Source organism: Ciona robusta, chromosome 7 (assembly GCF_009617815.1).
Source record: "Ciona robusta chromosome 7, ASM961781v2".
Taxonomy (NCBI): Eukaryota; Metazoa; Chordata; class Ascidiacea; order Phlebobranchia; family Cionidae; genus Ciona; species Ciona robusta.
Window position 1 is genome coordinate 2,251,365 of NC_143241.1, and position 24,403 is coordinate 2,275,767.

The window sequence follows — 24,403 nt, forward strand, 5'->3', positions numbered from 1 at the left end:
GTTTAGAATAAATACTAAAACAGTTTAAACGCAATGGGGGTGTAGCTCAGATGGTAGAGCGCGCGCTTAGCATGCGCGAGGTACCGGGATCGATGCCCGGCACCTCCATGCTCTTCTTTCAATTAAACACAAGTGCAAATAAACGAAAAGGTGATCACATTGGCATTAGATAAACATTCTAACGTGCTTCCTTGTTAGTATATTGGTGAGTATCCCCGCCTGTCACGCGGGAGACCGGGGTTCGATTTCCCGACGGGGAGTGTTTTTGATAGAATGTGTCAAAAGGAATCAACCGGGGTTCGATTCCCCGACGGGGAGTGTTTTTGATAGGATGTGTCAAAAGGAATCAAACTGTTATCATTTAAAGTAATCTAAATGGCAAAATATGTTTAGAATAAATACTAAAACAGTTTAAACGTAATGGGTGTGTAGCTCAGATGGTAGAGCGCGCACTTAGCATGCGCGACATGCTCTGGTTTTGATTTAACACAAGAGCAAATAAACGAAAAGGCGATCACATTGGCATTAGATAAACACTCTTACGTGCTTCCTCGTTAGTATAGTGGTGAGTATCCCCGCCTGTCACGTGGGAGACCGGGGTTCGATTCCCCGACGGGGAGTGTTTTTGATAGAATGTGTCAAAAGGAATCAACCGGGGTTCGATTCCCCGACGGGGAGTGTTTTTGATAGGATGTGTCAAAAGGAATCAAACTGTTATCATTTAAAGTAATCTAAATGGCAAAATATGTTTAGAATAAACACTAAAACAGTTTAAACGTAATGGGGGTGTAGCTCAGATGGTTGAGCGCGCACTTAGCATGCGCGAGGTACCGGGATCGATGCCCGGCACTTCCATGCTCTTCTTTTAATTAAACACAATTGCAAATAAACGAAAAGGCGATCACATTGGCATTAGATAAACACTCTAACGTGCTTCCTCGTTAGTATAGTGGTGAGTATCCCCGCCAGTCACGCGGGGGAGCGGGGTTCGATTCCCCGCCGGAAGTGTTTTGATAGGATGTGTCAAAAGGAATCAAACTGTTATCGTTTAAAGTAATCTAAATTGCAAAATATGTTTAGAATGAATACTAGAACAGTTTAAACGCAATGGGGGTGTAGCTCAGATGGTAGAGCGCGCGCTCAGCATGCGCGAGGTACCGGGATCGATGCCCGGCACCTCCATGCCCTTCATTTAATTAAACACAAGTGCAAATAAACGAAAAGGCGGTCACATTGGCATTAGATAAACACTCTAACGTGCTTCCTCGTTAGTATAGTGGTGAGTAGTGGTGAGTATCCCCGCCTGTCACGCGGGAGACCGGGGTTCGATTCCCCGACGGGGAGTGTTTTTGGAGTTCTGTTTCAAAGGGAATTAAACAGTTATTATTTAGAAGTAATCTAATTAGCAAAATATGTTTAGAATAAATATTAAAATAGCTTACACGCAATGGGGGGTGTAGCTCAGATGGTAGAGCGCGCGCTTAGCATGCGCGAGGTACCGGGATCGATGCCCGGCACCTCCATGCTCTTCTTTTAATTAAACACAAGTGCAAATAAACGAAAAGGCGGCCACATTGGCATTAGATAAACACTCTAACGTGCTTCCTCGTTAGTATAGTGGTGAGTATCCCCGCCTGTCACGCGGGAGACCGGGGTTCCATTCCCCGACGGGGAGTGTTTTTGATAAGATGTGTCAAAAAGGAATTAAACTGTTATCATTTAAAGTAATCTAAATGGCAAAATATGTTTAGAATAAATACTAAAACAGTTTAAACGCTATGGGGGTGTAGCTCAGATGGTAGGGCGCGCGCTTAGCATGCGCGACATGCTCTGGTTTTGATTTAACACAAGAGCAAATAAACGAAAAGGCGATCACATTGGCATTAGATAAACACTCTAACGTGCTTCCTCGTTAGTATAGTGGTGAGTATCCCCGCCTGTCACGCGGGAGACCGGGATTCGATTGCCCGACGGGGAGTGTTTTTGATAGAATGTGTCAAAAGGAATCCACCGGGGTTCGATTCCCCGACGGGGAGTGTTTTTGATAGGATGTGTCAAAAGGAATCAAACTGTTATCATTTAAAGTAATCTAAATGGCAAAATATGTTTAGAATAAATACTAAAACAGTTTAAACGCAATGGGGGTGTAGCTCAGATGGTAGAGCGCGCGCTTAGCATGCGCGAGGTAACGGGATCGATGCCCGGCACCTTCATGCTATTCTTTTAATTAAACACAAGTGCAAATAAACGGAAAGGCGATCACATTGGCGTTAGATAAACACTCTAACATGCTTCCTCGTTAGTATAGTGGTGAGTATCCCCGCCTGTCACGCGGGAGACCGGGGTTCGATTCCCCGACGGGGATTTGATAGGATGTGTCAAAAAGGAATTAAACTGTTATCATTTAAAGTAATTTAAATGGCAAAATATGTTTGGAATGAATACTAGAACAGTTTAAACGCAATGGGGGTGTAGCTCAGATGGTAGAGCGCGCGCTTAGCATGCGCGAGGTACCGGGATCGATGCCCGCCACCTCCATGCTCTTCTTTTAATTAAACACAAGTGCAAATAAACGAAAAGGCGATCACATTGGCATTAGATAAACACTCTAACGTGCTTCCTCGTTAGTATAGTGGTGAGTATTCCCGCCTGTCACGCGGGAGACTGGGGTTCGATTCCCCGACGGGGAGTGTTTTTGGAGTTCTGTTTCAAAGGGAAATAAACAGTTATTATTTAAAAGTAATCTAATTAGCAAAATATGTTTAGAATAAATATTAAAATAGCTCAAACGCAATGGGGGGGTGTAGCTCAGATGGTAGAGCGCGCGCTTAGCATGCGCGAGGTACCGGGATCGATGCCCGGCACCTCCATGCTCTTCTTTTAATTAAACACAAGTGCAAATAAACGAAAAGGCGATCACATTGGCATTAGATAAACACTCTAACGTGCTTCCTCGTTAGTATAGTGGTGAGTATTCCCGCCTGTCACGCGGGAGACTGGGGTTCGATTCCCCGACGGGGAGTGTTTTTGGAGTTCTGTTTCAAAGGGAAATAAACAGTTATTATTTAAAAGTAATCTAATTAGCAAAATATGTTTAGAATAAATATTAAAATAGCTCAAACGCAATGGGGGGTGTAGCTCAGATGGTAGAGCGCGCGCTTAGCATGCGCGAGGTACCGGGATCGATGCCCGGCACCTCCATGCTCTTCTTTTAATTAAACACAAGTGCAAATAAACGAAAAGGCGATCACATTGGCATTACATAAACACTCTAACGTGCTTCCTCGTTAGTATAGTGGTGAGTATCCCCGCCTGTCACGCGGGAGACCGGGGTTCGATTCCCCGGCGGGGAGTGTTTTTGGAGTTCTGTTTCAAAGGGAATTAAACAGTTATTATTTAGAAGTATTCTAATTTGCAAAATATGTTTAGAATAAATATTAAAATAGCTTAAACGCAATGGGGGGTGTAGCTCAGATGGTAGAGCGCGCGCTTAGCATGCGCGAGGTACCGGGATCGATGCCCGGCACCTCCATGCTCTTCTTTTAATTAAACACAAGTGCAAATAAACAAAAAGGCGGTCACATTGGCATTAGATAAACACTCTAACGTGCTTCCTCGTTAGTGGTGAGTATCCCCGCCTGTCACGCGGGAGACCGGGGTTCGATTCCCCGACGGGGAGTGTTTTTGATAGGATATGTCAAAAGGAATCAACCGGGGTTCGATTCCCCGACGGGGAGTGTTTTTGATAGGATGTGACAAAAGGAATCAAACTGTTATCATTTAAAGTAATCTAAATGGCAAAACATGTTTAGAATGAATACTAGAAGAGTTTAAACGCAATGGGGGTGTAGCTCAGATGGTAGAGCGCGCGCTTAGCATGCGCGAGGTACCGGGATCGATGCCCGGCACCTCCATGCTCTTCTTTTAATTAAACACAAGTGCAAATAAACAAAAAGGCGGTCACATTGGCATTAGATAAACACTCTAACGTGCTTCCTCGTTAGTGGTGAGTATCCCCGCCTGTCACGCGGGAGACCGGGGTTCGATTCCCCGACGGGGAGTGTTTTTGATAGGATATGTCAAAAGGAATCAACCGGGGTTCGATTCCCCGACGGGGAGTGTTTTTGATAGGATGTGACAAAAGGAATCAAACTGTTATCATTTAAAGTAATCTAAATGGCAAAATATGTTTAGAATGAATACTAGAAGAGTTTAAACGCAATGGGGGTGTAGCTCAGATGGTAGAGCGCGCGCTTAGCATGCGCGACATGCTCTGGTTTTGATTTAACACAAGAGCAAATAAACGAAAAGGCGATCACATTGGCATTAGATAAACACTGTAACGTGCTTCCTCGTTAGTATAGTGGTGAGTATCCCCGCCTGTCACGCGGGAGACCGGGGTTCGATTCCCCGACGGGGAGTGTTTTTGATAGAATGTGTCAAAAGGAATCAACCGGGGTTCGATTCCCCGACGGGGAGTGTTTTTGATAGGATGTGTACAAAAAGGAATTAAACTGTTATCATTTAAAGTAATTTAAATGGCAAAATATGTTTGGAATGAATACTAGAACAGTTTAAACGCAATGGGGGTGTAGCTCAGATGGTAGAGCGCTCGCTTTGCGTGCGCGAGGTACCGGGATCGATGCCCGGCACCTCCATGCTCTTTTTTTAATTAAACACAAGTGCAAATAAACGAGAAGGCGATCACATTTCCATTAGATAAACACTCTAACGTGCTTCCTCGTTAGTATAGTGGTGAGTATCCCCGCCTGTCACGCGGGAGACCGGGGTTCGATTCCCCGACGGGGAGTGTTTTTGGATTTCTGTTTCAAAGGGAAATAAACAGTTATTATTTAAAAGTAATCTAATTAGCAAAATATGTTTAGAATAAATATTAAAATAGCTCAAACGCAATGGGGGGTGTAGCTCAGATGGTAGAGCGCGCGCTTAGCATGCGCGAGGTACCGGGATCGATGCCCGGCACCTCCATGCTCTTCTTTTAATTAAACACAATTGCAAATAAACGAAAAGGCGATCACATTGGCATTAGATAAACACTATAACGTGCTTCCTCGTTAGTATAGTGGTGAGTATCCCCGCCTGTCACGCGGGAGACCGGGGTTCGATTCCCCGACGGGGAGTGGTTTTGGAGTTCTGTTTCAAAGGGAATTAAACAGTTATTATTTAAAAGTAATCTAATTAGCAAAATATGTTTAGAATAAATATTAAAATAGCTCAAACGCAATTGGGGGGTGTAGCTCAGATGGTAGAGCGCGCGCTTAGCATGCGCGAGGTACCAGGATCGATGCCCGGCACCTCCATGCTCTTATATAAAACAGTTTAAACGCAATGGGGGTGTAGCTCAGATGGTAGAGCGCGCGCTTAGCATGCGCGAGGTACCGAGATCGATGCCCGGCACCTCCATGCTCTTCTTTTAATTAAACACAAGTGCAAATAAACGAAAAGGCGATCACATTGGCATTAGATAAACACTCTAACGTGCTTCCTCGTTAGTATAGTGGTGAGTATCCCCGCCTGTCACGCGGGAGACCGGGGTTCGATTCCCCGACGGGGAGTGTTTTTGATAGGATGTGTCAAAAAGGAATTAAACTGTTATCATTTAAAGTAATTTAAAAGGCAAAATATGTTTGGAATGAATACTAGAACAGTTTAAACGCATTGGGGGTGTAGCTCAGATGGTAGAGCGCGCGCTTAGCATGCGCGAGGTACCGGGATCGATGCCCGGCACCTCCATGCTCTTCTTTTAATTAAACACAAGTGCAAATAAACGAGAAAGCGATCACATTTCCATTAGATAAACACTCTAACGTGCTTCCTCGTTAGTATAGTGGTGAGTATCCCCGCCTGTCACGCGGGAGACCGGGGTTCGAATCCCCGACGGGGGGAGTGTTTTTGGATTTCTGTTTCAAAGGAAATTAAACAGTTATTATTTAAAAGTAATCTAATTAGCAAAATATGTTTAGAATAAATATTAAAATAGCTCAAACGCAATGGGGGTGTAGCTCAGATGGTAGAGTGCGCGCTTAGCATGCGCGAGGTACCGGGATCGATGCCCGGCACCTCCATGCTCTTTTTTTAATTAAACACAAGTGCAAATAAACGAAAAGGCGATCACATTCCCCGGCGGGGAGTGTTTTTGGAGTTCTGTTTCAAAGGGAATTAAACAGTTATTATTTAGAAGTATTCTAATTTGCAAAATATGTTTAGAATAAATATTAAAATAGCTTAAACGCAATGGGGGGTGTAGCTCAGATGGTAGAGCGCGCGCTTAGCATGCGCGAGGTACCGGGATCGATGCCCGGCACCTCCATGCTCTTCTTTTAATTAAACACAAGTGCAAATAAACAAAAAGGCGGTCACATTGGCATTAGATAAACACTCTAACGTGCTTCCTCGTTAGTGGTGAGTATCCCCGCCTGTCACGCGGGAGACCGGGGTTCGATTCCCCGACGGGGAGTGTTTTTGATAGGATATGTCAAAAGGAATCAACCGGGGTTCGATTCCCCGACGGGGAGTGTTTTTGATAGGATGTGTCAAAAGGAATCAAACTGTTATCATTTAAATTAATCTAAATGGCAAAATATGTTTGGAATAAATACTAGACTCTTCTTTTAATTAAACACAAGTGCAAATAAACGAAAAGGCGATCACATTGGCATTAGATAAACACTCTAACGTGCTTCCTCGTTATTATAGTGGTGAGTATCCCCGCCTGTCACTCGGGAGACCGGGGTTCGATTCCCCGACGGGGAGTGTTTTTGGAGTTCTGTTTCAAAGGGAAATAAACAGTTATTATTTAAAAGTAATCTAATTAGCAAAATATGTTTAGAATAAATATTAAAATAGCTCAAACGCAATGGGGGGGGTGTAGCTCAGATGGTAGAGCGCGCGCTTAGCATGCGCGAGGTACCGGGATCGATGCCCGGCACCTCCATGCTCTTCTTTTAATTAAACACAAGTGCAAATAAACGAAAAGCCGATCACATTGGCATTAGATAAACACTCTAACGTGCTTCCTCGTTAGTATAGTGGTGAGTATCCCCGCCTGTCACGCGGGAGACCGGGGTTCGATTCCCCGACGGGGAGTGTTTTTGGAGTTCTGTTTCAAAGGGAATTAAACAGTTATTATTTAGAAGTATTCTAATTTGCAAAATATGTTTAGAATAAATATTAAAATAGCTTAAACGCAATGGGGGTGTAGCTCAGATGGTAGAGCGCGCGCTCAGCATGCGCGAGGTACCGGGATCGATGCCCGGCACCTCCATGCTCTTCTTTTAATTAAACACAAGTGCAAATAAACAAAAAGGCGGTCACATTGGCATTAGATAAACACTCTAACGTGCTTCCTCGTTAGTATAGTGGTGAGTATCCCCGCCTGTCACGCGGGAGACCGGGGTTCCATTCCCCGACGGGGAGTGTTTTTGATAAGATGTGTCAAAAAGGAATTAAACTGTTATCATTTAAAGTAATCTAAATGGCAAAATATGTTTAGAATAAATACTAAAACAGTTTAAACGCTATGGGGGTGTAGCTCAGATGGTAGAGCGCGCGCTTAGCATGCGCGAGGTACCGGGATCGATGCCCGGCACCTCCATGCTCTTCTTTTAATTAAACACAAGTGCAAATAAACGGAAAGGCGATCACGTTGGCATTAGATAAACACTCTAACGTGCTTCCTCGTTAGTATAGTGGTGAGTATCCCCGCCTGTCACGCGGGAGACCGGGGTTCGATTCCCCGACGGGGAGTGTGTTTGATAAGATGTGTCAAAAAGGAATTAAACTGTTATCATTTGAAGTAATCTAAATGGCAAAATATGTTTGGAATGAATACTAGAAGAGTTTAAACGCAATGGGGGTGTAGCTCAGATGGTAGGGCGCGCGCTTAGCATGCGCGACATGCTCTGGTTTTGATTTAACACAAGAGCAAATAAACGAAAAGGCGATCACATTGGCATTAGATAAACACTCTAACGTGCTTCCTCGTTAGTATAGTGTTGAGTATCCCCGCCTGTCACGCGGGAGACCGGGATTCGATTGCCCGACGGGGAGTGTTTTTGATAGAATGTGTCAAAAGGAATCCACCGGGGTTCGATTCCCCGACGGGGAGTGTTTTTGATAGGATGTGTCAAAAGGAATCAAACTGTTATCATTTAAAGTAATCTAAATGGCAAAATATGTTTGGAATGAATACTAGAACAGTTTAAACGCAATGGGGGTGTAGCTCAGATGGTAGAGCGCGCGCTTAGCATGCGCGAGGTACCGGGATCGATGCCCGGCACCTCCTTGCTCTTCTTTTAATTAAACACAAGTGCAAATAAACGAAAAGGCGATCACATTGGCATTAGATAAACACTCTAACGTGCTTCCTCGTTAGTATAGTGGTGAGTATCCCCGCCTGTCACGCGGGAGACTGGGGTTCGATTCCCCGACGGGGAGTGTTTTTGGAGTTCTGTTTCAAAGGGAAATAAACAGTTATTATTTAAAAGTATTCTAATTTGCAAAATATGTTTAGAATAAATATTAAAATAGCTTAAACGCAATGGGGGGTGTAGGTCAGATGGTAGAGCGCGCGCTTAGCATGCGCGAGGTACCAGGATCGATGCCCGGCACCTCCATGCTCTTCTTTTAATTAAACACAAGTGCAAATAAACGAAAAGGCGATCACATTGGCATTAGATAAACACTCTAACGTGCTTCCTCGTTAGTATAGTGGTGAGTATCCCCGCCTGTCACGCGGGAGACCGGGGTTCGATTCCCCGACGGGGAGTGTTTTTGGAGATCTGTTTCAAAGGGAATTAAACAGTTATTATTTAGAAGTATTCTAATTTGCAAAATATGTTTAGAATAAATATTAAAATAGCTTAAACGCAATGGGGGTGTAGGTCAGATGGTAGAGCGCGCGCTTAGCATGCGCGAGGTACCGGGATCGATGCCCGGCACCTCCTTGCTCTTCTTTTAATTAAACACAAGTGCAAATAAACAAAAAGGCGGTCACATTGGCATTAGATAAACACTCTAACGTGCTTCCTCGTTAGTGGTGAGTATCCCCGCCTGTCACGCGGGAGACCGGGGTTCGATTCCCCGACGGGGAGTGTTTTTGATAGGATATGTCAAAAGGAATCAACCGGGGTTCGATTCCCCGACGGGGAGTGTTTTTGATAGGATGTGACAAAAGGAATCAAACTGTTATCATTTAAAGTAATCTAAATGGCAAAATATGTTTAGAATGAATACTAGAAGAGTTTAAACGCAATGGGGGTGTAGCTCAGATGGTAGAGCGCGCGCTTAGCATGCGCGAGGTACCGGGATCGATGCCCGGCACCTCCATGCTCTTCTTTTAATTAAACACAAGTGCAAATAAACAAAAAGGCGGTCACATTGGCATTAGATAAACACTCTAACGTGCTTCCTCGTTAGTGGTGAGTATCCCCGCCTGTCACGCGGGAGACCGGGGTTCGATTTCCCGATGGGGAGTGTTTTTGATAGGATATGTCAAAAGGAATCAACCGGGGTTCGATTCCCCGACGGGGAGTGTTTTTGATAGGATGTGACAAAAGGAATCAAACTGTTATCATTTAAAGTAATCTAAATGGCAAAATATGTTTAGAATGAATACTAGAAGAGTTTAAACGCAATGGGGGTGTAGCTCAGATGGTAGAGCGCGCGCTTAGCATGCGCGACATGCTCTGGTTTTGATTTAACACAAGAGCAAATAAACGAAAAGGCGATCACATTGGCATTAGATAAACACTGTAACGTGCTTCCTCGTTAGTATAGTGGTGAGTATCCCCGCCTGTCACGCGGGAGACCGGGGTTCGATTCCCCGACGGGGAGTGTTTTTGATAAAATGTGTCAAAAGGAATCAACCGGGGTTCGATTCCCCGGCGGGGAGTGTTTTTGATAGGATGTGTCAAAAGGAATCAAACTGTTATCATTTAAAGTAATCTAAATGGCAAAATATGTTTAGAATAAATACTAAAACAGTTTAAACGCAATGGGGGTGTAGCTCAGATGGTAGAGCGCGCGCTTAGCATGCGCGAGTTACCGGGATCGATGCCCGGCACCTCCATGCTCTTCTTTTAATTAAACACAAGTGCAAATAAACGAAAAGGCGATCACATTGGCATTAGATAAACACTCTAACGTGCTTCCTCGTTAGTATAGTGGTGAGTATCCCCGCCTGTCACGCGGGAGACCGGGGTTCGATTCCCCGACGGGGAGTGTTTTTGATAGGATGTGTCAAAAAGGAATTAAACTGTTATCATTTAAAGTAATTTAAATGGCAAAATATGTTTGGAATGAATACTAGAACAGTTTAAACGCAATGGGGGTGTAGCTCAGATGGTAGAGCGCGCGCTTAGCATGCGCGAGGTACCGGGATCGATGCCCGGCACCTCCATGCTCTTCTTTTAATTAAACACAAGTGCAAATAAACGAAAAGGCGATCACATTGGCATTAGATAAACACTCTAACGTGCTTCCTCGTTAGTATAGTGGTGAGTATTCCCGCCTGTCACGCGGGAGACTGGGGTTCGATTCCCCGACGGGGAGTGTTTTTGGAGTTCTGTTTCAAAGGGAAATAAACAGTTATTATTTAAAAGTAATCTAATTAGCAAAATATGTTTAGAATAAATATTAAAATAGCTCAAACGCAATGGGGGGTGTAGCTCAGATGGTAGAGCGCGCGCTTAGCATGCGCGAGGTACCGGGATCGATGCCCGGCACCTCCATGCTCTTCTTTTAATTAAACACAAGTGCAAATAAACGAAAAGGCGATCACATTGGCATTACATAAACACTCTAACGTGCTTCCTCGTTAGTATAGTGGTGAGTATCCCCGCCTGTCACGCGGGAGACCGGGGTTCGATTCCCCGGCGGGGAGTGTTTTTGGAGTTCTGTTTCAAAGGGAATTAAACAGTTATTATTTAGAAGTATTCTAATTTGCAAAATATGTTTAGAATAAATATTAAAATAGCTTAAACGCAATGGGGGTGTAGCTCAGATGGTAGAGCGCGCGCTTAGCATGCGCGAGGTACCGGGATCGATGCCCGGCACCTCCATGCTCTTCTTTTAATTAAACACAAGTGCAAATAAACAAAAAGGCGGTCACATTGGCATTAGATAAACACTCTAACGTGCTTCCTCGTTAGTGGTGAGTATCCCCGCCTGTCACGCGGGAGACCGGGGTTCGATTCCCCGACGGGGAGTGTTTTTGATAGGATATGTCAAAAGGAATCAACCGGGGTTCGATTCCCCGACGGGGAGTGTTTTTGATAGGATGTGACAAAAGGAATCAAACTGTTATCATTTAAAGTAATCTAAATGGCAAAACATGTTTAGAATGAATACTAGAAGAGTTTAAACGCAATGGGGGTGTAGCTCAGATGGTAGAGCGCGCGCTTAGCATGCGCGAGGTACCGGGATCGATGCCCGGCACCTCCATGCTCTTCTTTTAATTAAACACAAGTGCAAATAAACAAAAAGGCGGTCACATTGGCATTAGATAAACACTCTAACGTGCTTCCTCGTTAGTGGTGAGTATCCCCGCCTGTCACGCGGGAGACCGGGGTTCGATTCCCCGACGGGGAGTGTTTTTGATAGGATATGTCAAAAGGAATCAACCGGGGTTCGATTCCCCGACGGGAGTGTTTTTGATAGGATGTGACAAAAGGAATCAAACTGTTATCATTTAAAGTAATCTAAATGGCAAAATATGTTTAGAATGAATACTAGAAGAGTTTAAACGCAATGGGGGTGTAGCTCAGATGGTAGAGCGCGCGCTTAGCATGCGCGACATGCTCTGGTTTTGATTTAACACAAGAGCAAATAAACGAAAAGGCGATCACATTGGCATTAGATAAACACTGTAACGTGCTTCCTCGTTAGTATAGTGGTGAGTATCCCCGCCTGTCACGCGGGAGACCGGGGTTCGATTCCCCGACGGGGAGTGTTTTTGATAGAATGTGTCAAAAGGAATCAACCGGGGTTCGATTCCCCGACGGGGAGTGTTTTTGATAGGATGTGTACAAAAAGGAATTAAACTGTTATCATTTAAAGTAATTTAAATGGCAAAATATGTTTGGAATGAATACTAGAACAGTTTAAACGCAATGGGGGTGTAGCTCAGATGGTAGAGCGCTCGCTTTGCGTGCGCGAGGTACCGGGATCGATGCCCGGCACCTCCATGCTCTTTTTTTAATTAAACACAAGTGCAAATAAACGAGAAGGCGATCACATTTCCATTAGATAAACACTCTAACGTGCTTCCTCGTTAGTATAGTGGTGAGTATCCCCGCCTGTCACGCGGGAGACCGGGGTTCGATTCCCCGACGGGGAGTGTTTTTGGATTTCTGTTTCAAAGGGAAATAAACAGTTATTATTTAAAAGTAATCTAATTAGCAAAATATGTTTAGAATAAATATTAAAATAGCTCAAACGCAATGGGGGGTGTAGCTCAGATGGTAGAGCGCGCGCTTAGCATGCGCGAGGTACCGGGATCGATGCCCGGCACCTCCATGCTCTTCTTTTAATTAAACACAATTGCAAATAAACGAAAAGGCGATCACATTGGCATTAGATAAACACTATAACGTGCTTCCTCGTTAGTATAGTGGTGAGTATCCCCGCCTGGCGCGCGGGAGACCGGGGTTCGATTCCCCGGGGAGTGGTTTTGGAGTTCTGTTTCAAAGGGAATTAAACAGTTATTATTTAAAAGTAATCTAATTAGCAAAATATGTTTAGAATAAATATTAAAATAGCTCAAACGCAATTGGGGGTGTAGCTCAGATGGTAGAGCGCGCGCTTAGCATGCGCGAGGTACCAGGATCGATGCCCGGCACCTCCATGCTCTTATATAAAACAGTTTAAACGCAATGGGGGTGTAGCTCAGATGGTAGAGCGCGCGCTTAGCATGCGCGAGGTACCGAGATCGATGCCCGGCACCTCCATGCTCTTCTTTTAATTAAACACAAGTGCAAATAAACGAAAAGGCGATCACATTGGCATTAGATAAACACTCTAACGTGCTTCCTCGTTAGTATAGTGGTGAGTATCCCCGCCTGTCACGCGGGAGACCGGGGTTCGATTCCCCGACGGGGAGTGTTTTTGATAGGATGTGTCAAAAAGGAATTAAACTGTTATCATTTAAAGTAATTTAAAAGGCAAAATATGTTTGGAATGAATACTAGAACAGTTTAAACGCATTGGGGGTGTAGCTCAGATGGTAGAGCGCGCGCTTAGCATGCGCGAGGTACCGGGATCGATGCCCGGCACCTCCATGCTCTTCTTTTAATTAAACACAAGTGCAAATAAACGAGAAAGCGATCACATTTCCATTAGATAAACACTCTAACGTGCTTCCTCGTTAGTATAGTGGTGAGTATCCCCGCCTGTCACGCGGGAGACCGGGGTTCGAATCCCCGACGGGGGGAGTGTTTTTGGATTTCTGTTTCAAAGGAAATTAAACAGTTATTATTTAAAAGTAATCTAATTAGCAAAATATGTTTAGAATAAATATTAAAATAGCTCAAACGCAATGGGGGTGTAGCTCAGATGGTAGAGTGCGCGCTTAGCATGCGCGAGGTACCGGGATCGATGCCCGGCACCTCCATGCTCTTTTTTTAATTAAACACAAGTGCAAATAAACGAAAAGGCGATCACATTCCCCGGCGGGAGTGTTTTTGGAGTTCTGTTTCAAAGGGAATTAAACAGTTATTATTTAGAAGTATTCTAATTTGCAAAATATGTTTAGAATAAATATTAAAATAGCTTAAACGCAATGGGGGGTAGCTCAGATGGTAGAGCGCGCGCTTAGCATGCGCGAGGTACCGGGATCGATGCCCGGCACCTCCATGCTCTTCTTTTAATTAAACACAAGTGCAAATAAACAAAAAGGCGGTCACATTGGCATTAGATAAACACTCTAACGTGCTTCCTCGTTAGTGGTGAGTATCCCCGCCTGTCACGCGGGAGACCGGGGTTCGATTCCCCGACGGGGAGTGTTTTTGATAGGATATGTCAAAAGGAATCAACCGGGGTTCGATTCCCCGACGGGGAGTGTTTTTGATAGGATGTGTCAAAAGGAATCAAACTGTTATCATTTAAATTAATCTAAATGGCAAAATATGTTTGGAATAAATACTAGACTCTTCTTTTAATTAAACACAAGTGCAAATAAACGAAAAGGCGATCACATTGGCATTAGATAAACACTCTAACGTGCTTCCTCGTTATTATAGTGGTGAGTATCCCCGCCTGTCACTCGGGAGACCGGGGTTCGATTCCCCGACGGGGAGTGTTTTTGGAGTTCTGTTTCAAAGGGAAATAAACAGTTATTATTTAAAAGTAATCTAATTAGCAAAATATGTTTAGAATAAATATTAAAATAGCTCAAACGCAATGGGGGGTGTAGCTCAGATGGTAGAGCGCGCGCTTAGCATGCGCGAGGTACCGGGATCGATGCCCGGCACCTCCATGCTCTTCTTTTAATTAAACACAAGTGCAAATAAACGAAAAGCGATCACATTGGCATTAGATAAACACTCTAACGTGCTTCCTCGTTAGTATAGTGGTGAGTATCCCCGCCTGTCACGCGGGAGACCGGGGTTCGATTCCCCGACGGGGAGTGTTTTTGGAGTTCTGTTTCAAAGGGAATTAAACAGTTATTATTTAGAAGTATTCTAATTTGCAAAATATGTTTAGAATAAATATTAAAATAGCTTAAACGCAATGGGGGGTGTAGCTCAGATGGTAGAGCGCGCGCTCAGCATGCGCGAGGTACCGGGATCGATGCCCGGCACCTCCATGCTCTTCTTTTAATTAAACACAAGTGCAAATAAACAAAAAGGCGGTCACATTGGCATTAGATAAACACTCTAACGTGCTTCCTCGTTAGTATAGTGGTGAGTATCCCCGCCTGTCACGCGGGAGACCGGGGTTCCATTCCCCGACGGGGAGTGTTTTTGATAAGATGTGTCAAAAAGGAATTAAACTGTTATCATTTAAAGTAATCTAAATGGCAAAATATGTTTAGAATAAATACTAAAACAGTTTAAACGCTATGGGGGTGTAGCTCAGATGGTAGAGCGCGCGCTTAGCATGCGCGAGGTACCGGGATCGATGCCCGGCACCTCCATGCTCTTCTTTTAATTAAACACAAGTGCAAATAAACGAAAGGCGATCACGTTGGCATTAGATAAACACTCTAACGTGCTTCCTCGTTAGTATAGTGGTGAGTATCCCCGCCTGTCACGCGGGAGACCGGGGTTCGATTCCCCGACGGGGAGTGTGTTTGATAAGATGTGTCAAAAAGGAATTAAACTGTTATCATTTGAAGTAATCTAAATGGCAAAATATGTTTGGAATGAATACTAGAAGAGTTTAAACGCAATGGGGGTGTAGCTCAGATGGTAGGGCGCGCGCTTAGCATGCGCGACATGCTCTGGTTTTGATTTAACACAAGAGCAAATAAACGAAAAGGCGATCACATTGGCATTAGATAAACACTCTAACGTGCTTCCTCGTTAGTATAGTGTGAGTATCCCCGCCTGTCACGCGGGAGACCGGGATTCGATTGCCCGACGGGGAGTGTTTTTGATAGAATGTGTCAAAAGGAATCCACCGGGGTTCGATTCCCCGACGGGGAGTGTTTTTGATAGGATGTGTCAAAAGGAATCAAACTGTTATCATTTAAAGTAATCTAAATGGCAAAATATGTTTGGAATGAATACTAGAACAGTTTAAACGCAATGGGGGTGTAGCTCAGATGGTAGAGCGCGCGCTTAGCATGCGCGAGGTACCGGGATCGATGCCCGGCACCTCCTTGCTCTTCTTTTAATTAAACACAAGTGCAAATAAACGAAAAGGCGATCACATTGGCATTAGATAAACACTCTAACGTGCTTCCTCGTTAGTATAGTGGTGAGTATCCCCGCCTGTCACGCGGAGACTGGGGTTCGATTCCCCGACGGGGAGTGTTTTTGGAGTTCTGTTTCAAAGGGAAATAAACAGTTATTATTTAAAAGTATTCTAATTTGCAAAATATGTTTAGAATAAATATTAAAATAGCTTAAACGCAATGGGGGGTGTAGGTCAGATGGTAGAGCGCGCGCTTAGCATGCGCGAGGTACCAGGATCGATGCCCGGCACCTCCATGCTCTTCTTTTAATTAAACACAAGTGCAAATAAACGAAAAGGCGATCACATTGGCATTAGATAAACACTCTAACGTGCTTCCTCGTTAGTATAGTGGTGAGTATCCCCGCCTGTCACGCGGGAGACCGGGGTTCGATTCCCCGACGGGGAGTGTTTTTGGAGATCTGTTTCAAAGGGAATTAAACAGTTATTATTTAGAAGTATTCTAATTTGCAAAATATGTTTAGAATAAATATTAAAATAGCTTAAACGCAATGGGGGGTGTAGGTCAGATGGTAGAGCGCGCGCTTAGCATGCGCGAGGTACCGGGATCGATGCCCGGCACCTCCTTGCTCTTCTTTTAATTAAACACAAGTGCAAATAAACAAAAAGGCGGTCACATTGGCATTAGATAAACACTCTAACGTGCTTCCTCGTTAGTGGTGAGTATCCCCGCCTGTCACGCGGGAGACCGGGGTTCGATTCCCCGACGGGGAGTGTTTTTGATAGGATATGTCAAAAGGAATCAACCGGGGTTCGATTCCCCGACGGGGAGTGTTTTTGATAGGATGTGACAAAAGGAATCAAACTGTTATCATTTAAAGTAATCTAAATGGCAAAATATGTTTAGAATGAATACTAGAAGAGTTTAAACGCAATGGGGGTGTAGCTCAGATGGTAGAGCGCGCGCTTAGCATGCGCGAGGTACCGGGATCGATGCCCGGCACCTCCATGCTCTTCTTTTAATTAAACACAAGTGCAAATAAACAAAAAGGCGGTCACATTGGCATTAGATAAACACTCTAACGTGCTTCCTCGTTAGTGGTGAGTATCCCCGCCTGTCACGCGGGAGACCGGGGTTCGATTTCCCGATGGGGAGTGTTTTTGATAGGATATGTCAAAAGGAATCAACCGGGGTTCGATTCCCCGACGGGGAGTGTTTTTGATAGGATGTGACAAAAGGAATCAAACTGTTATCATTTAAAGTAATCTAAATGGCAAATATGTTTAGAATGAATACTAGAAGAGTTTAAACGCAATGGGGGTGTAGCTCAGATGGTAGAGCGCGCGCTTAGCATGCGCGACATGCTCTGGTTTTGATTTAACACAAGAGCAAATAAACGAAAAGGCGATCACATTGGCATTAGATAAACACTGTAACGTGCTTCCTCGTTAGTATAGTGGTGAGTATCCCCGCCTGTCACGCGGGAGACCGGGGTTCGATTCCCCGACGGGGAGTGTTTTTGATAAAATGTGTCAAAAGGAATCAACCGGGGTTCGATTCCCCGGCGGGGAGTGTTTTTGATAGGATGTGTCAAAAGGAATCAAACTGTTATCATTTAAAGTAATCTAAATGGCAAAATATGTTTAGAATAAATACTAAAACAGTTTAAACGCAATGGGGGTGTAGCTCAGATGGTAGAGCGCGCGCTTAGCATGCGCGAGTTACCGGGATCGATGCCCGGCACCTCCATGCTCTTCTTTTAATTAAACACAAGTGCAAATAAACGAAAAGGCGATCACATTGGCATTAGATAAACACTCTAACGTGCTTCCTCGTTAGTATAGTGGTGAGTATCCCCGCCTGTCACGCGGGAGACCGGGGTTCGATTCCCCGACGGGGAGTGTTTTTGATAGGATGTGTCAAAAAGGAATTAAACTGTTATCATTTAAAGTAATTTAAATGGCAAAATATGTTTGGAATGAATACTAGAACAGTTTAAACGCAATGGGGGTGTAGCTCAGATGGTAGAGCGCTCGCTTAGCGTGCGCGAGGTACCGGGATCGATGCCCGGCACCTCCATGCTCTTTTTATAATTAAACACAAGTGCAAATAAACGAGAAGGCGATCACATTTCCATTAGATAAAGACTCTAACGTGCTTCCTCGTTAGTATAGTGGTGAGTATCCCCACCTGTCACGCGGGAGACCGGGGTTCGATTCCCCGACGGGGAGTGTTTTTGGATTTCTGTTTCAAAGGGAAATAAACAGTTATTATTTAAAAGTAATCTAATTAGCAAAATATGTTTAGAATAAATATTAAAATAGCTCAAACGCAATGGGGGGTGTAGCTCAGATGGTAGAGCGCGCGCTTAGCATGCGCGAGGTACCGGGATCGATGCCCGGCACCTCCATGCTCTTCTTTTAATTAAACACAATTGCAAATAAACGAAAAGGCGATCACATTGGCATTAGATAAACACTCTAACGTGCTTCCTCGTTAGTATAGTGGTGAGTATCCCCGCCTGTCACGCGGGAGACCGGGGTTCGATTCCCCGACGGGGAGTGTTTTTGGATTTCTGTTTCAAAGGAAATTAAACAGTTATTATTTAAAAGTAATCTAATTAGCAAAATATGTTTAGAATAAATATTAAAATAGCTTAAACGCAATAGGGGGTGTAGCTCAGATGGTAAAGCGCGCGCTTAGCATGCGCGATGTACCGGGATCGATGCCCGGCACCTCCATGCTCTTCTTTTAATTAAACACAAGTGCAAATAAACGAAAAGGCGATCACATTGGCATTAGATAAACACTCTAACGTGCTTCCTCGTTAGTATAGTGGTGAGTATCCCCGCCTGTCACGCGGGAGACCGGGTTCGATTCCCCGACGGGGAGTGTTTTTGATAGGATATGTCAAAAGGAATCAACCGGGGTTCGATTCCCCGACGGGGAGTGTTTTTGATAGGATGTGACAAAAGGAATCAAACTGTTATCATTTAAAGTAATCTAAATGGCAAAATATATTTAGAATGTATACTAGAAGATTTTAAACGCAATGGGGGTGTAGCTCAGATGGTAAAGCGCGCGCTTAGCATGCGCGAGGTACCGGGATCGATGCCCGGCACCTCCATGCTCTTCTTTTAATTAAACACAAGTGCAAATAAACGAAAAGGCGATAACATTGGCATTAGATAAACACTCTAACGTGCTTCCTCGTTAGTATAGTGGTGAGTATCCCCGCCTGTCACGCGGGAGACCGGGACTCGATTCTCCGACGGGGAGTGTTTTTGATAGGATGTGTCAAAAGGAATCAAACTGTTATCATTTAAATTAATCTAAATGGCAAAATATGTTTGGAATAAATACTAGACTCTTCTTTTAATTAAACACAAGTGCAAATAAACGAAAAGGCGATCACATTGGCATTAGATAAACACTCTAACGTGCTTCCTCGTTAGTATAGTGGTGAGTATCCCCGCCTGTCACTCGGGAGACCGGGGTTCGATTCCCCGACGGGGAGTGTTTTTGGAGTTCTGTTTCAAAGGGAAATAAACAGTTATTATTTAAAAGTAATCTAATTAGCAAAATATGTTTAGAATAAATATTAAAATAGCTCAAACGCAATGGGGGGGTGTAGCTCAGATGGTAGAGCGCGCGCTTAGCATGCGCGAGTTACCGGGATCGATGCCCGGCACCTCCATGCTCTTCTTTTAATTAAACACAAGTGCAAATAAACGAAAAGGCGATCACATTGGCATTAGATAAACACTCTAACGTGCTTCCTCGTTAGTATAGTGGTGAGTATCCCCGCCTGTCACGCGGGAGACCGGGGTTCGATTCCCCGACGGGGAGTGTTTTTGGAGTTCTGTTTCAAAGGGAATTAAACAGTTATTATTTAGAAGTATTCTAATTTGCAAAATATGTTTAGAATAAATATTAAAATAGCTTAAACGCAATGGGGGGTGTAGCTCAGATGGTAGAGCGCGCGCTTAGCATGCGCGAGGTACCGGGATCGATGCCCGGCACCTCCATGCTCTTCTTTTAATTAAACACAAGTGCAAATAAACAAAAAGGCGGTCACATTGGCATTAGATAAACACTCTAACGTGCTTCCTCGTTAGTATAGTGGTGAGTATCCCCGCCTGTCACGCGGGAGACCGGGGTTCCATTCCCCGACGGGGAGTGTTTTTGATAAGATGTGTCAAAAAGGAATTAAACTGTTATCATTTAAAGTAATCTAAATGGCAAAATATGTTTAGAATAAATACTAAAACAGTTTAAACGCTATGGGGGTGTAGCTCAGATGGTAGAGCGCGCACTTAGCATGCGCGAGGTACCGGGATCGATGCCCGGCACCTCCATGCTCTTCTTTTAATTAAACACAAGTGCAAATAAACGGAAAGGCGATCACGTTGGCATTAGATAAACACTCTAACGTGCTTCCTCGTTAGTATAGTGGTGAGTATCCCCGCCTGTCACGCGGGAGACCGGGGTTCGATTCCCCGACGGGGAGTGTGTTTGATAAGATGTGTCAAAAAGGAATTAAACTGTTATCATTTGAAGTAATCTAAATGGCAAAATATGTTTGGAATGAATACTAGAAGAGTTTAAACGCAATAGGGGTGTAGCTCAGATGGTAGGGCGCGCGCTTAGCATGCGCGACATGCTCTGGTTTTGATTTAACACAAGAGCAAATAAACGAAAAGGCGATCACATTGGCATTAGATAAACACTCTAACGTGCTTCCTCGTTAGTATAGTGTTGAGTATCCCCGCCTGTCACGCGGGAGACCGGGATTCGATTGCCCGACGGGGAGTGTTTTTGATAGAATGTGTCAAAAGGAATCCACCGGGGTTCGATTCCCCGACGGGGAGTGTTTTTGATAGGATGTGTCAAAAGGAATCAAACTGTTATCATTTAAAGTAATCTAAATGGCAAAATATGTTTGGAATGAATACTAGAACAGTTTAAACGCAATGGGGGTGTAGCTCAGATGGTAGAGCGCGCGCTTAGCATGCGCGAGGTACCGGGATCGATGCCCGCCACCTCCATGCTCTTCTTTTAATTAAACACAAGTGCAAATAAACGAAAAGGCGATCACATTGGCATTAGATAAACACTCTAACGTGCTTCCTCGTTAGTATAGTGGTGAGTATCCCCGCCTGTCACGCGGGAGACTGGGGTTCGATTCCCCGACGGGGAGTGTTTTTGGAGTTCTGTTTCAAAGGGAAATAAACAGTTATTATTTAAAAGTAATCTAATTAGCAAAATATGTTTAGAATAAATATTAAAATAGCTCAAACGCAATGGGGGGTGTAGCTCAGATGGTAGAGCGCGCGCTTAGCATGCGCGAGGTACCGGGATCGATGCCCGGCACCTCCATGCTCTTCTTTTAATTAAACACAAGTGCAAATAAACGAAAAGGCGATCACATTGGCATTAGATAAACACTCTAACGTGCTTCCTCGTTAGTATAGTGGTGAGTATCCCCGCCTGTCACGCGGGAGACCGGGGTTCGATTCCCCGGCGGGGAGTGTTTTTGGAGTTCTGTTTCAAAGGGAATTAAACAGTTATTATTTAGAAGTATTCTAATTTGCAAAATATGTTTAGAATAAATATTAAAATAGCTTAAACGCAATGGGGGGTGTAGCTCAGATGGTAGAGCGCGCGCTTAGCATGCGCGAGGTACCGGGATCGATGCCCGGCACCTCCATGCTCTTCTTTTAATTAAACACAAGTGCAAATAAACAAAAGGCGGTCACATTGGCATTAGATAAACACTCTAAAGTGCTTCCTCGTTAGTGGTGAGTATCCCCGCCTGTCACGCGGGAGACCGGGGTTCGATTCCCCGACGGGGAGTGTTTTTGATAGGATATGTCAAAAGGAATCAACCGGGGTTCGATTCCCCGACGGGGAGTGTTTTTGATAGGATGTGACAAAAGGAATCAAACTGTTATCATTTAAAGTAATCTAAATGGCAAAACATGTTTAGAATGAATACTAGAAGAGTTTAAACGCAATGGGGGTGTAGCTCAGATGGTAGAGCGCGCGCTTAGCATGCGCGAGGTACCGGGATCGATGCCCGGCACCTCCATGCTCTTCTTTTAATTAAACACAAGTGCAAATAAACAAAAAGGCGGTCACATTGGCATTAGATAAACACTCTAACGTGCTTCCTCGTTAGTGGTGAGTATCCCCGCCTGTCACGCGGGAGACCGGGGTTCGATTCCCCGACGGGGAGTGTTTTTGATAGGATATGTCAAAAGGAATCAACCGGGGTTCGATTCCCCGACGGGGAGTGTTTTTGATAGGATATGTCAAAAGGAATCAACCGGGGTTCGATTCCCCGACGGGGAGTGTTGATAGGATGTGACAAAAGGAATCAAACTGTTATCATTTAAAGTAATCTAAATGGCAAAATATGTTTAGAATGAATACTAGAAGAGTTTAAACGCAATGGGGGTGTAGCTCAGATGGTAGAGCGCGCGCTTAGCATGCGCGAGGTACCGGGATCGATGCCCGGCACCTCCATGCTCTTCTTTTAATTAAACACAAGTGCAAATAAACAAAAAGGCGGTCACATTGGCATTAGATAAACACTCTAACGTGCTTCCTCGTTAGTGGTGAGTATCCCCGCCTGTCACGCGGGAGACCGGGGTTCGATTCCCGACGGGGAGTGTTTTTGATAGGATATGTCAAAAGGAATCAACCGGGGTTCGATTCCCCGACGGGGAGTGTTTTTGATAGGATGTGACAAAAGGAATCAAATTGTTATCATTTAAAGTAATCTAAATGGCAAAATATGTTTAGAATGAATACTAGAAGAGTTTAAACGCAATGGGGGTGTAGCTCAGATGGTAGAGCGCGCGCTTAGCATGCGCGACATGCTCTGGTTTTGATTTAACACAAGAGCAAATAAACGAAAAGGCGATCACATTGGCATTAGATAAACACTGTAACGTGCTTCCTCGTTAGTATAGTGGTGAGTATCCCCGCCTGTCACGCGGGAGACCGGGGTTCGATTCCCCGACGGGGAGTGTTTTTGATAGAATGTGTCAAAAGGAATCAACCGGGGTTCGATTCCCCGGCGGGGAGTGTTTTTGATAGGATGTGTCAAAAGGAATCAAACTGTTATCATTTAAAGTAATCTAAATGGCAAAATATGTTTAGAATAAATACTAAAACAGTTTAAACGCAATGGGGGTGTAGCTCAGATGGTAGAGCGCGCGCTTAGCATGCGCGAGTTACCGGGATCGATGCCCGGCACCTCCATGCTCTTCTTTTAATTAAACACAAGTGCAAATAAACGAAAAGGCGATCACATTGGCATTAGATAAACACTCTAACGTGCTTCCTCGTTAGTATAGTGGTGAGTATCCCCGCCTGTCACGCGGGAGACCGGGGTTCGATTCCCCGACGGGGAGTGTTTTTGATAGGATGTGTCAAAAAGGAATTAAACTGTTATCATTTAAAGTAATTTAAATGGCAAAATATGTTTGGAATGAATACTAGAACAGTTTAAACGCAATGGGGGTGTAGCTCAGATGGTAGAGCGCGCGCTTAGCATGCGCGAGTTACCGGGATCGATGCCCGGCACCTCCATGCTCTTCTTTTAATTAAACACAAGTGCAAATAAACGAAAAGGCGATCACATTGGCATTAGATAAACACTCTAACGTGCTTCCTCGTTAGTATAGTGGTGAGTATCCCCGCCTGTCACGCGGGAGACCGGGGTTCGAATCCCCGACGGGGGGAGTGTTTTTGGATTTCTGTTTCAAAGGAAATTAAACAGTTATTATTTAAAAGTAATCTATACGCCTGTCACGCGGGAGACCCGGGTTCGATTCCCCGACGGGGAGTGTTTTTGATAGGATGTGTCAAAAAGGAATTAAACTGTTATCATTTAAAGTAATTTAAAAGGCAAAATATGTTTGGAATGAATACTAGAACAGTTTAAACGCATTGGGGGTGTAGCTCAGATGGTAGAGCGCGCGCTTAGCATGCGCGAGGTACCGGGATCGATGCCCGGCACCTCCATGCTCTTCTTTTAATTAAACACAAGTGCAAATAAACGAAAATGCGATCACATTGGCATTAGATAAACACTCTAACGTGCTTCCTCGTTAGTATAGTGGTGAGTATCCCCGCCTGTCACGCGGGAGACCGGGGTTCGAATCCCCGACGGGGGGAGTGTTTTTGGATTTCTGTTTCAAAGGAAATTAAACAGTTATTATTTAAAAGTAATCTAATTAGCAAAATATGTTTAGAATAAATATTAAAATAGCTTAAACGCAATAGGGGGTGTAGCTCAGATGGTAAAGCGCGCGCTTAGCATGCGCGATGTACCGGGATCGATGCCCGGCACCTCCATGCTCTTCTTTTAATTAAACACAAGTGCAAATAAACGAAAAGGCGATCACATTGGCATTAGATAAACACTCTAACGTGCTTCCTCGTTAGTATAGTGGTGAGTATCCCCGCCTGTCACGCGGGAGACCGGGTTCGATTCCCCGACGGGGAGTGTTTTTG

At 44.4% G+C, this 24,403-nt stretch overlaps 30 non-coding genes across 30 annotated transcripts; all 30 read left to right on the forward strand.

Moving 5' to 3' along the window:
- Nucleotides 1-35: 35 nt before the first annotated feature.
- Nucleotides 36-108, forward strand: Trnaa-agc (transfer RNA alanine (anticodon AGC)). The gene has a single exon. It is a non-coding gene; the product is annotated as a tRNA-Ala (tRNA).
- Nucleotides 109-1,450: 1,342 nt separating this feature from the next.
- Trnaa-agc (transfer RNA alanine (anticodon AGC)) lies at nt 1,451-1,523 on the forward strand. Its single transcript has one exon. It is a non-coding gene; the product is annotated as a tRNA-Ala (tRNA).
- Nucleotides 1,524-2,797: 1,274 nt separating this feature from the next.
- Nucleotides 2,798-2,870, forward strand: Trnaa-agc (transfer RNA alanine (anticodon AGC)). Its single transcript has one exon. It is a non-coding gene; the product is annotated as a tRNA-Ala (tRNA).
- A 258-nt stretch (nt 2,871-3,128) lies between these two features.
- Trnaa-agc (transfer RNA alanine (anticodon AGC)) lies at nt 3,129-3,201 on the forward strand. Its single transcript has one exon. It is a non-coding gene; the product is annotated as a tRNA-Ala (tRNA).
- Nucleotides 3,202-3,459: 258 nt separating this feature from the next.
- On the forward strand, nt 3,460-3,532 carry Trnaa-agc (transfer RNA alanine (anticodon AGC)). Its single transcript has one exon. It is a non-coding gene; the product is annotated as a tRNA-Ala (tRNA).
- Nucleotides 3,533-3,841: 309 nt separating this feature from the next.
- Nucleotides 3,842-3,914, forward strand: Trnaa-agc (transfer RNA alanine (anticodon AGC)). Its single transcript has one exon. It is a non-coding gene; the product is annotated as a tRNA-Ala (tRNA).
- A 1,002-nt stretch (nt 3,915-4,916) lies between these two features.
- Trnaa-agc (transfer RNA alanine (anticodon AGC)) lies at nt 4,917-4,989 on the forward strand. The gene has a single exon. It is a non-coding gene; the product is annotated as a tRNA-Ala (tRNA).
- A 692-nt stretch (nt 4,990-5,681) lies between these two features.
- On the forward strand, nt 5,682-5,754 carry Trnaa-agc (transfer RNA alanine (anticodon AGC)). The gene has a single exon. It is a non-coding gene; the product is annotated as a tRNA-Ala (tRNA).
- Nucleotides 5,755-6,258: 504 nt separating this feature from the next.
- Nucleotides 6,259-6,331, forward strand: Trnaa-agc (transfer RNA alanine (anticodon AGC)). Its single transcript has one exon. It is a non-coding gene; the product is annotated as a tRNA-Ala (tRNA).
- A 551-nt stretch (nt 6,332-6,882) lies between these two features.
- Nucleotides 6,883-6,955, forward strand: Trnaa-agc (transfer RNA alanine (anticodon AGC)). Its single transcript has one exon. It is a non-coding gene; the product is annotated as a tRNA-Ala (tRNA).
- A 587-nt stretch (nt 6,956-7,542) lies between these two features.
- Trnaa-agc (transfer RNA alanine (anticodon AGC)) lies at nt 7,543-7,615 on the forward strand. Its single transcript has one exon. It is a non-coding gene; the product is annotated as a tRNA-Ala (tRNA).
- Nucleotides 7,616-9,275: 1,660 nt separating this feature from the next.
- Nucleotides 9,276-9,348, forward strand: Trnaa-agc (transfer RNA alanine (anticodon AGC)). Its single transcript has one exon. It is a non-coding gene; the product is annotated as a tRNA-Ala (tRNA).
- A 999-nt stretch (nt 9,349-10,347) lies between these two features.
- Trnaa-agc (transfer RNA alanine (anticodon AGC)) lies at nt 10,348-10,420 on the forward strand. Its single transcript has one exon. It is a non-coding gene; the product is annotated as a tRNA-Ala (tRNA).
- A 258-nt stretch (nt 10,421-10,678) lies between these two features.
- On the forward strand, nt 10,679-10,751 carry Trnaa-agc (transfer RNA alanine (anticodon AGC)). Its single transcript has one exon. It is a non-coding gene; the product is annotated as a tRNA-Ala (tRNA).
- Nucleotides 10,752-11,008: 257 nt separating this feature from the next.
- On the forward strand, nt 11,009-11,081 carry Trnaa-agc (transfer RNA alanine (anticodon AGC)). Its single transcript has one exon. It is a non-coding gene; the product is annotated as a tRNA-Ala (tRNA).
- Nucleotides 11,082-11,390: 309 nt separating this feature from the next.
- Trnaa-agc (transfer RNA alanine (anticodon AGC)) lies at nt 11,391-11,463 on the forward strand. The gene has a single exon. It is a non-coding gene; the product is annotated as a tRNA-Ala (tRNA).
- A 1,001-nt stretch (nt 11,464-12,464) lies between these two features.
- Nucleotides 12,465-12,537, forward strand: Trnaa-agc (transfer RNA alanine (anticodon AGC)). The gene has a single exon. It is a non-coding gene; the product is annotated as a tRNA-Ala (tRNA).
- A 688-nt stretch (nt 12,538-13,225) lies between these two features.
- On the forward strand, nt 13,226-13,298 carry Trnaa-agc (transfer RNA alanine (anticodon AGC)). Its single transcript has one exon. It is a non-coding gene; the product is annotated as a tRNA-Ala (tRNA).
- Nucleotides 13,299-14,421: 1,123 nt separating this feature from the next.
- Trnaa-agc (transfer RNA alanine (anticodon AGC)) lies at nt 14,422-14,494 on the forward strand. The gene has a single exon. It is a non-coding gene; the product is annotated as a tRNA-Ala (tRNA).
- Nucleotides 14,495-15,081: 587 nt separating this feature from the next.
- Trnaa-agc (transfer RNA alanine (anticodon AGC)) lies at nt 15,082-15,154 on the forward strand. The gene has a single exon. It is a non-coding gene; the product is annotated as a tRNA-Ala (tRNA).
- A 615-nt stretch (nt 15,155-15,769) lies between these two features.
- Trnaa-agc (transfer RNA alanine (anticodon AGC)) lies at nt 15,770-15,842 on the forward strand. The gene has a single exon. It is a non-coding gene; the product is annotated as a tRNA-Ala (tRNA).
- A 970-nt stretch (nt 15,843-16,812) lies between these two features.
- On the forward strand, nt 16,813-16,885 carry Trnaa-agc (transfer RNA alanine (anticodon AGC)). The gene has a single exon. It is a non-coding gene; the product is annotated as a tRNA-Ala (tRNA).
- A 1,329-nt stretch (nt 16,886-18,214) lies between these two features.
- Nucleotides 18,215-18,287, forward strand: Trnaa-agc (transfer RNA alanine (anticodon AGC)). The gene has a single exon. It is a non-coding gene; the product is annotated as a tRNA-Ala (tRNA).
- Nucleotides 18,288-19,832: 1,545 nt separating this feature from the next.
- Nucleotides 19,833-19,905, forward strand: Trnaa-agc (transfer RNA alanine (anticodon AGC)). The gene has a single exon. It is a non-coding gene; the product is annotated as a tRNA-Ala (tRNA).
- Nucleotides 19,906-21,183: 1,278 nt separating this feature from the next.
- On the forward strand, nt 21,184-21,256 carry Trnaa-agc (transfer RNA alanine (anticodon AGC)). Its single transcript has one exon. It is a non-coding gene; the product is annotated as a tRNA-Ala (tRNA).
- Nucleotides 21,257-21,514: 258 nt separating this feature from the next.
- Trnaa-agc (transfer RNA alanine (anticodon AGC)) lies at nt 21,515-21,587 on the forward strand. The gene has a single exon. It is a non-coding gene; the product is annotated as a tRNA-Ala (tRNA).
- A 308-nt stretch (nt 21,588-21,895) lies between these two features.
- Nucleotides 21,896-21,968, forward strand: Trnaa-agc (transfer RNA alanine (anticodon AGC)). The gene has a single exon. It is a non-coding gene; the product is annotated as a tRNA-Ala (tRNA).
- A 364-nt stretch (nt 21,969-22,332) lies between these two features.
- Trnaa-agc (transfer RNA alanine (anticodon AGC)) lies at nt 22,333-22,405 on the forward strand. The gene has a single exon. It is a non-coding gene; the product is annotated as a tRNA-Ala (tRNA).
- Nucleotides 22,406-23,226: 821 nt separating this feature from the next.
- On the forward strand, nt 23,227-23,298 carry Trnad-guc (transfer RNA aspartic acid (anticodon GUC)). Its single transcript has one exon. It is a non-coding gene; the product is annotated as a tRNA-Asp (tRNA).
- A 540-nt stretch (nt 23,299-23,838) lies between these two features.
- Nucleotides 23,839-23,911, forward strand: Trnaa-agc (transfer RNA alanine (anticodon AGC)). The gene has a single exon. It is a non-coding gene; the product is annotated as a tRNA-Ala (tRNA).
- The last annotated feature ends 492 nt before the right edge of the window (nt 23,912-24,403 follow it).